The sequence below is a fragment of the Myotis brandtii genome, unplaced genomic scaffold (assembly GCF_000412655.1).
Source record: "Myotis brandtii unplaced genomic scaffold, ASM41265v1 scaffold839, whole genome shotgun sequence".
Classification (NCBI taxonomy): Eukaryota; Metazoa; Chordata; class Mammalia; order Chiroptera; family Vespertilionidae; genus Myotis; species Myotis brandtii.
The window spans coordinates 147,339-156,108 of record NW_005371404.1 but is presented as its reverse complement, the minus strand read 5'-3'; the positions used below and the strand labels follow the sequence as shown (position 1 = coordinate 156,108).

At 44.3% G+C, this 8,770-nt stretch overlaps 1 pseudogene; it reads left to right on the top strand.

The window, feature by feature from the left end:
• Positions 1 to 332: 332 nt before the first annotated feature.
• On the top strand, positions 333 to 3,021 carry LOC102243723 (annotated as a pseudogene).
• Positions 3,022 to 8,770: the final 5,749 nt, after the last annotated feature.

Sequence of the window (8,770 nt, the reverse complement as noted above, 5' to 3'; positions counted from 1 at the left end):
AAAGGAGGAAGTAAAACTGTCATTATTTGCAGATATTTCTATATTGTACATAGAAAACCCTAAATACTCCACCAAAAAGCTACTCCATTTAATAAATAATTTTGGTAATGTAGCAGGATATAAAATTAACTCCCAGAAATTAATGGTAATTTTATGCACCAATAATGATCTCTCAGAATGAGAAACAAAATAAAACAAAAAACAATCCCATTTACCATTGCAACAACAAAAAAATAAGATACTTAGAAATAAACTTAATCAGGAGGGAAATGAGCTGTGCTTGGAAAACTACAGCACTTTGAAAAAAGAGAAAGAGGGGTGACACTGCTGCCCACCTACTGTGGACTTGCTGCCTGGTATGACCGCTGGACCAGAGCTCCAGAGATGGCTGCCCAGTATGTGAGGAAGGTGGAGCTGAATGTTTCCTGTGACAATCTTCTGGACAAAGACATTAGGTCCAAATTGGATCTTTTGTGTGTGTTATTTTTGAACCCGAGAGGATAGCAGTGGTATGAGGTTGAACACACAGAGAGGATTAAGAACAGACTGAATCCCACATTCTCCAAGATGTTGATTATTGAACTAGAGGCCTGGTGCATGAAATTCATACACGGGGGTGGAGGGACAGTCCCTCAGCCCGGCCTGCACCCTCTCCAATCTGGGACCCCTTAGGGGATGTCCAACTGCCTCTCTTGCAATCTGGGTCTGCTCGCTCCTAACCGCTCACCTGCCTGTCTGCCTGATCGCCCCTAACCCCTCTACCTGCCTGCCTGATCGCTCCTAACTGCTCCCCTGCTAGCCTGATTGCCCCTAACTGCCTACCTCGCCCTGCACCCGGGACCCAGGTTTCCCTCCCTCTGGCCAGCCACAGGCATCCAGGACCTGGGCTGGCTTCACCTTGGCCAGGCACAGCCGCAGGGGACCATGGGGCAGGTGGCTTGTCCCCCTCCCAGGGAGCAGGCACAGACGCTGACACCCGGGACTGCATGGCAGGTGACTTTTTCCTCTCCTGAGCCAGCTGCTGGTGCCCAGGACTGCAGGGATCGTGGGGCGTGCGGATTGTCCCTCTCCTGGACTACAGGCACAGGCGCAGCTGCTGGTGCCCAGGACCGCAGGGCATGTGGCTTGTCCCTCTCCTCAGCCACAGCCTGGCTGGTCCCCATTTCTCTCTCGCAAGCTCATTTGTGCCTGGCTGGTCCCCATTCCTCTCTCCCCAGGGTTAAGTGTCTGAGCCATTACTGCCTGACAGTGTGAGGGCATAACAACCATTTGCATATTAGCTCTTTATTATATAGGATACTACTTTGAAGTGGTTCAGAAATTGTAATTTGGGATTTATCACATCAACAACAAAACCATCTAGCTGAGTGATGATGACTTCTTGGGAGAATGTGAATGCACCCTGGGACAGATTGTTTCCAGTAAGAAGCTCACTTGACCACTGGTGTTGAAAAATGGCAGGCCCATGGGGAAGATCAGCATCAGGATTTCAGCTGAAGAAATAAAGGATAACAGAATGGTCTTGTTTGAAATGGAAGCAAGAAAACTGGATAATAAGGATCTATTTGGTAAGTCAGATACTTATCTGGAATTCCTCAAGCAGACATCTGATGGAACCTGGCTCTTGGTGCATCAAATAGAGGTCATTAAAAACAACATGAATCCTGTTTAAAGGCCTTTTAAAATCTCTTGACTCCCTGTGCTACAGAAATATGGATAAGACTATTTTGGTGGAGTACTACGATTATGACAACAACAGGTCCCATGATCTCATCGGGATGTTTCAGACCACCATGACAAAGCTGAAAGGCTTCCAGGAGCTCACTGGTTGAATTTGAGTGCTTCAACAAGAAGAAGAGACAGAAGAAGAAAGGCTACAAGAATTCCGATGGCATTAGCATGAAGCAGTGAGAGGTCATGGTGGAGTGCATCTTCCTGGACTACATCATGGGCGATGTCAGCTGAATTTTACCTTCGGGGTGGACTTCACCGGCTCCAGTGGGGACCTGCTGTTCCCTGACTCCCTTCATTACATCAGCCCCAATGGTGTGAATGAGTACTTGACCACTAGCTGGTCCATGGAGATGGTCATTCAAGACTACAATGCAGATAAGATGTTCCCAGCATTTGGGTTTTTAGCTCAGATACCTCCTCAGTGGCAGGTTTCACATGAGTTTCCCATGAACTTCAATCCATTCAACCCCTACTGCAAAGAGATCCAGGGCATTGTGGAGGTATATGGGGCCTGCCTGCCTCAGATAAAGCTCTATGGCAGTGGTTCTCAACCTTCGTAATGCCGCAACCCTTTAATACAGTTCCTCATGTTGTGGTGACCCCCAATTTCATTGTTACAAATTGAACATAATTAAAGCATAGTGATTAATCACAAAAACAATATGTAATTATATATGTGTTTTCTGATGGTCCTAGGCGACCCCTGTGAAAGGGTCATTCAACCCCCAAAGGGGTCGCGACCCACAGGTTGAGAACCACTGCTCTATGGACCAATGAATTTCTCCCTGATCATCAACCACATGGCTAGGTTTTCTGCTGAAGCCACACAGCAGCAGACAGCTTCTCAATATTTTGTGTTCCTGATCATCATTGAGGGTGTGATCACAGACCTAGACAAGACCAGACAGGCCATCATCAATGCCACCAAGCTGCCCATGTCCATCATCATAGAGTGGGCAGTGCCAACTTCAAGGCCATGAGTTCCTGGACAGTGACAGCGGGTCCCTGTGCTCCCCTGCGGATGAGGTCGCCAATAGAAATATTGTGCACTTCGTGCCTTTCAGACAGTTCCAGAATGCTCCCAAGGAGGCACTGGCCCAGTGTGTCCTGGCCAAGATCCCCCAGCAGGTGGTGGGCTACTTCAACACCTACAAGCTCCTTCCCCCCAAGAACCCTGCAGCTACCAAGCGAAGGTCCTGCCTCCCAATCATGGATCTGCCACATCATTTACTGTCACCCCAGCATTTATGCTGCAAACCTAGTTCTCTACAGATTCTTTCTACTTAAAAAGCATTATTTTTATACGTTCTGGAGGAAAATTGCTAAGCTAATCTTTACCCAATCAATTCAGTGGTTGCTTCTGATTCTGGGGCTTCAGTGAGGCTGTCTGGAGTAGACACTCCCATGAGGAAAGCAGTTTCTTGTGACTACTTTCATCGGATGAGATGCCATTTCGAATGTTTCTCAGTAGAAAGAATGGAACCTGTAGGGATGGCGTGATTTCAGGTTTCTGTGCTTTGTGTAACAAGCCCCCACTTCGGTGACAAGGCCTCTCAGAGTAGATGGCACTAGATTTGTTCCTGTAAAGGTTCAGTGCTTCTCCTGGGCTAATCCCGAGTTCGCAGCAGCTTAGACTGGGCGCATTCACAGCCGAGACCTGCTGCAGAGTGCTGAGGGATAAGGCGCACACCATCCCTAGGACACAGGCGGTGGCCTGAGCTTCTCGCAGTGGCCATACTTGTCGCCGCCCAGACCATTCTGTGCTTCTGGGACTCTGTCCTCAAGCCCAGGGTCTTGAGGTGACAGCTTATCCTGGAATCTTCGTTGTTGGAGCATTTTCCCTGGAGGTGAAGTTCTGATCTGCTCTGTCAGGAGCCATGGGACCAAACCAGAACTCCATTCCTCCTCATGGATGGACCACTGCACTGTTGGGAAGGACAATGTCAGACTTTGCTTGCTGAAGCCCTTTACACTGATTTCTACATATTCACTTAGACATTTTCCCTTTTTTGAGTAACATCTTTAGTTTTATTTTTAAACTCATGATTATCAAACCACACTTTTCATTAATAATGTGTTATGTTCTAAACCCAGAATGTACTATATTAAGCATAAAGCCTGTTGTAACTAAACAAAAAAAAAATCCAGCTTCTGTCTTAAGATAATAAGAACAAAAGAAAAGAAAGAGACAGAGGAAGATATAAACAAATGGAAAAATATACCATATTCATGGATTGGTAGAATCAACATCATTAAAATGTCCATACTACCCAAAGCAATCTAGATTCAATGCTATCCCTATTAAAATACCAACAACAGCCCTGACTGGTTTGGCTCAGTCGATAGAGTGTCGGCCTGCGAACTGAGGGGTCCCAGGTTCAATTCTGGTCAGATGAGTGTAACTTGGTTGCGGGCACATCCCCAGTGTGGGGTGTGCAGGAGGCAGCTAATGGATGTTTCTCTCTCATTGATGTTTATGACTCTCTATCCCTCTCCCTTCCTTTCTGTAAAAAAACAATAAAATATATTTTTTTTAAAAATACCAACAATAGCCCTAGGTGGTTTGGTTCAGTGCTCAGTCAGTCTGCGGACTGAAGGGGCCTGGGTTGCTGCACGATCCCCGGTAGGAGGCATCTGATCAATGATTCTCTTTCATCATTGATGTTTCTATATCTCTCTCCCTCTCCTTTCCTCCCTGAAATCAATAAAAATATATTTTAAAAAACACCAACAGCATATTTCACAAATTTTAGAACAACTACTCCAAAAATGTATATGGAACCAAAAAAGACCCTGTACAGCCACAGCAAACTTGTGAAAGAACAAAATTGGAGGAGTCACAATACCAGATTTCAAGTTATAGAGTAATCAAAACAGCCTGGTACTCACATAAGAAAAGCAAATAGGTCAATGAAATAGAACAAAGAACCTAGACATCGACCCAAGTCATTATGCTCAATTAATATTTGACAAAGAATGCAAGAGCATACAATAGAATAAAGGCAGTCTCTTGAATAAATAGTGTTGGAAAAATTAGACAGTTACATACAAAAAAAGGAACTAGACAACCAACTTACACTATACACAAGAATAAACTCAAAATAGATAGAATATACAAATATAAGTCGTGAAACCATAAAAAAAATTTAGAAGAAGCCATAGGCAGCAAAATATCAGACATCTCTTGTAGCAATATGTTTACTGATATGTCTGCCAAGTCAAGGGAAATTGAGGAGAAAATAAACAAATGGGACTACATCAAAATAAAAAGCTTCTGTACAGCAAAGGAAACCATCAAGAAAATGTAGTGAGCCCAGTGTATGGGAGAACATATTTGCCAATGATATATCTGATAAGGCGTTAATTTCCAAATTATACAACTTAACAAAAAGAAGACAAATAATCCAATTAAATAATGGGTAAAGGACTTAAATAGACACTTCTTCAAAGAGGACATACAGATGGCCAAGATATATATGAAAAAATGTTCAATGTCGATAATCATCCATGAGATGCAAATTAAAATGACAATGTCATATCACCTCACACCTGTCAGAATGGCTATCATCAATAAATCAACAAATAACAAGTGCTAGCAAGGATATGGAGAAAAGGGAACCCTAGTACACTGTTGGTGGGAATTCAGACTGGTGCAACTACTATGGAAAACAGTATAGAGATTCCTCTAAAAATTTGAAATGGAACTGTCAATTGACCCACTTCTAGGAATATATCATAAGAAACCAGAAACACTAATAAAAAAATGAATGCACCCCTATGTTCATAGCAGCACAATTTACAATAGCTAAGATCTGGAAACAGTCCAAGTACCCATCAGTAGATGAGTGTATAAAAAAGCTATGGTACATTTATACAATGGAATACTATGCAGCTGTGAAAAAGAAGGATCTCTTACCATTTGGGACAGCATGAGGGACCTGGAAAGTCTCATGTTAAGCAAAATAAGCCAGTCAGAGAAAGACAAAATTCACATGGTCTCACTCATATGTGGAATCTGATGTATAAAATAAACTGATGAACAAAATAGATCTAGAGACATAGAAACAGACTGACAAATCTCTGAGGGAAGCCTGTGGTGGGAGGTGGAGAGAGATTAACCAGGCAATTTATATGCATAGCACATGGACACAGACTATAGAATGGTGAAGGCCTAGGAGGGGAAAGTGTGGATTGGAGAGGGGAAAAAGGGGACATCTGTAATACTTTCAACAATAAAGATAATTTTTTTTAAAAAAAAGAATGTGGCTGAGCTCTGCTTCTCTTGCCTTAAATATTTGTTTTTTGTTCCTGGTAGCAATTCTTTGCACAAACAAGTGGTTAAATTGTGCCTTTTTAGTTTCAGTCTTCTGATACCACAATCCTCATTTTTGTGTTTCACAACTAAGTTTTACCCCAGCAGAATCTACATACCCAGTGCAGGAAAATAAGTATCTAACCCATTTCTAAATATCACTCCCCACCTTTAAGAAATGTGCAATTAATTTACTGCTTTTTGTAACATGAACCCTCAGTACATGGAATCAGCGGAACTCTGTTCTTAGTCCAGGTTCTCATCTTAACTTCAGAAACAGTTAAATTCTTCTATAAGTTCAAGATCTTTGTATCACAGTTCCGTGGTTTCAGGCAAGAAGTCTTTCTTAAGTGCTTGGTATATATTTGCTGACTAGAAAGAGTCCTAACTTTGGAATCAGACTTATTTAGGTAAGAATCCACACTTTACTACTTACTAGTTATGTGGCTTTGGACAATGTATTTCACTCTTCTGACCTTGTCTGTACAGTAGAACTAATATACCCTACCTCACAGAGCTGAAATAAGGAGTCAATGAAATAATTGAACCAGTAGCTATGAAAATGCCTAGCATTTTCTACAACACATATTAATTTGTTTCTCATAGATTATCTTTATTATGTGTCTAGATATGCACTAAGAACCAGGAAATTCCATAGAGTACCAAGAGCCCAGAGCACTTGATGCCTGGTTGCTCTCTCCCCAGTCACATCTCAAAAATGCATCATAGAGATTAAGAAGGGCTAGAATCTAAAACAACATGCCCCAGGAACTGTTCCAATATAAGTTTGGCCAAAGGAGGTTCAGTTTCACAGATGGATAAGCTACAGTACAGGAAATCAGTTGGCAATGGTGATAATAGAATGTGGTTAAACGACCAGATCTCGGGGGGGGGGGGGGGCAACAAACACTGATTTTTTTTTCATGTTTGCCAATTTTGGTGTTGTAAACATTTATGAAACTGAACATGAAAGTTGGAAAGAAATGTGCACAACTGGTTCTTGCTGCCAGTATAAGTTAGCTCTAGCATACCATAAAGTAAGGCAAGGGATTCATAGAACAGAAAAATGCTTACAAAAAGAAGACAGGGACCTGATGCAAAGTCTAAGGCAGCAATGGGAGAACCTCACATTATAAAGCCAAGAAGATCAAGATTGGTCCTTGTTACTGGGGCAGGGCTGATTCTGTAATTGAGAATCAAGGAACTGCAGTTGTGGTGTGAAAAGACACCCCAGATGAACATATTGTCCTCTAACACAGTGGTTCACAAAGTGTTGACCCAAGTCACAGCATCAACATCACATGGGGAATTGTGAGAAATATAAATTCTTAGGTCTACCCCAGACTTACTCAATAAGAAATTCTAGTGGGGGAGGGCAGTCATTTATGGTTTAACAGCCCTTTGAGTGGTTCTGATACTCATCCATTAAAGTTGGAAAACCATTACAATAACAATAGGCCCATCTTTCCTATGATCCAGCCAAGCCAGGCTAATGTCCCAGGATGTTATGGGAAATATCCCCAATGTGCAAAAATGACCAGTGACATTTGGAACAAGAAGCATTGGCTGAATTTATGGGGAGGGAAGGTGAGTATCTGGGGTCAATAAATTTAATGACATAGAGAAATAGCTTCTTGTTATCTCCATTCCCTGTCCTAATCAAGCTGCTGGTTATAGCAATGTTAAAGTTAATTCTTTATATAGGTTGTTTTTCAAAAAGACCATTGCATTAGAACTGGCGTTGGGACTCTAGCCTCAATTTTCAACTTGTAAGCTTAATTGCTTGGTTTCTAGTTCAATATATCATTCTGCTGTCTTATATATTCAGAAGGGATTATAAAGAACACTAGAGGCCCGGGGCACAAAAATTTGTGCACTCGAGGAGGGAGGTCCCTCAGCCCAGCCTGTGCCCTCTCGCAGTCTGGGACCCCTTAGGGGATGTCCACTTGCCAGCAGGGAGCAGGCCTAAGCTGCAATCGGACATCTTTAGTGTTGCTGAGGAGACGCGAGAGGCTCCCGCCACCACTGCTGTGCTGGCAGCCATCAGCCTGGCTTGTGGTTGAGCAGAGCTCCCCCTGTGGTAGCGCACTGACCACCAGGGGGCAGCTCCTGCATTGAGCATCTGTCCTCTGGTGGTCAGTGTGTGTCATAGTGACCAGTCATTCCCAGTCGTTCTATTGTTAGGGTCAATTTGCATATTACCCTTTTATTATATAGGATAGAGGCCTGGTGCATGGGTGGGGGCCAGCTGGTTTGCCCTGAAGGGTGTCCCGGATCAGGGTGGGGGTCCCACTGGGGTGCCTGGTCAGCCTGGGTGAGGGGCTAAGGGCCATTTTCAGGCTGGCCAAACCCCCTTCAGGGTGGGGGTCCCCACTGGGGTGCCTGGCCAGCCTTGGTGAGGGGCTGATGGCTGTTTGCAGGCTGGCCAAGCCCCTCTGCGGGGACCCCCATGCCATGGGGGTGTGGCCAGCCTTGGTGAGGGGCTGATGGCTGTTTTCAGGCTGGTCACACCTCCTTCAGGGTGGGGGTCCCCACTGGGGTGCCTGGCCAGCCTTGGTGAGGGGCTGATGGCTGTTTTCAGGCTGGTCACACCTCCTTCAGGGTGGGGGTCCCCACTGGGGTTCCTGGCCAGCCTGGGTGAGGGGCTGAGGGCCGTTTTCAGACTGGTAACAGCCCCTTCAGGGTGTGGGGGGGTTCCCGCTGGGGTGCCTGGCCAGCCTGGGT